Raw genomic sequence first — 1,490 nt, 5'->3', positions numbered from 1 at the left:
CATCAGCCCCTCGGAACTGCCGAAGGGGTCGCTGTGTTTCGCTGCCTCCAGTTACGTCATGGTAAAAGTCGGCGTCGCTGTTGCGCCTCCCCGGTGGGTACACAAGGGCCTCCCGGAGCTCCCCGGAGGCGGGGACACATCTGTCCGTATTACGGGGCGAGCTCGTGACTCGTCCGGAGGGCAGCGTCAACCAAGGGCTGTTAAGACTGTACGCGACACCGAGGTGGCTGAGGCGTGTTTTGAAGGCGCGAAGCGCGGCGGCTGCGGTAGCCGGCACTCTAGCGCTGGGAAGGCTGGGGCCAGCGGAGCTCAGCCGAACGCAGATGGCCGAGGAGGCGTGCGGAGCGTGTCCGCGGCTCCCCGGCCCCCGAGAGCCTGATGACGGGGAGCGGGCGAGGCAGCGGCGCCGCTGCCTCTGCTGCTTCTCCTTTTTTCCCCGGTGTAAACCCCGCGTGGGCGGCCGGCGGGGTGCAGGGTCTCCTGTCTTGCCGGGGTCTGGAGGGCTCGGTGAAGGGACTGCGTAGCACGGGCCGAGGTGGCGGCACCTCGTCCCCCGTTTCCCCCGGGGCACGTGTTTCCCCACGGGGTAGGGCAAAGACCGGTGGCCAGCGACGCTTGACCGGCACTCGAACGCTGAAAAGTCCCGGTGGAGGGGAGAGCAAGGCCTGCCGTGGCTCCCACCCCCACCCGGGCTACCCGGCAACGTCCCCTTCACGGGGGACGGGCGGTGGTGGCGGCACCTCGCCCGCTTTTTTTTCCCGTTTTTTTTAAGCCTCTTTTTGGTCACGCCGGCTTTTTAAGCTGGAAGGCCCCCGCGGAGCCCGGGGGGTGGGCGCCGCCAGATCGAGACCGAACGCAGCTGGCCCCGGCGGCATGTGGCGCTCGCCCGCGGCGTCCCCTCCGAAAAGCCCGATGACGGTGCCGGCAAGGCGGGTGTCGCCTCGCCTCTTTTTTTTTTTTGCTGGCGTGAGACGAGCCCGGGCTGCCCGTGGCGTCTGGCCTGCCCCGGCTTCGCCAGCTGGCCCCGAGGGCTCGGCGATGGGACTGCGTAGCCAGACTATGGGCTGGCAACCGGTCCTTTTTGATGTTTTTCCTTTTTCTTTTTCCTCTCTTCCCGCTCGCTTTCCGGCCTTAAGCTGTGGAAGGCCGCCGGTCCCCGTGGAGGAGCCTGGCGGCGGCGCGGGCGAGGTGGTGGGACCGGTGTCTCGCCTGCCTTTTTGCTCTGGCCCTAAGATGGAGCCCGCCAAGCAGGAAAGAGGCGCGGTGGCGGCCGGCAGTTAAATGCAGATGGCCCCCCGGGGTTGGGGAGCCTTCAGCGGCTTTCCTCGTTCCTCCCCCCCAGTACCGGGCGATGGCACGGGTCTGAGACTGTGTGCCTCCGGGTTTTCCGTTTTCCCCCCACTTCTCTACCACCCCGGGTTAAGCGGCTCTCCCGGCGGGGGTTAGCAGAAACCGGCGGCCGGGTAACGGTCGCCGGCACTGTCGAACGC

This window comes from Chlamydotis macqueenii, unplaced genomic scaffold (assembly GCF_036417535.1).
Source record: "Chlamydotis macqueenii isolate bChlMac1 unplaced genomic scaffold, bChlMac1.mat HAP1_SCAFFOLD_146, whole genome shotgun sequence".
Classification (NCBI taxonomy): Eukaryota; Metazoa; Chordata; class Aves; order Otidiformes; family Otididae; genus Chlamydotis; species Chlamydotis macqueenii.
This window is presented reverse-complemented; position numbering follows the sequence as displayed.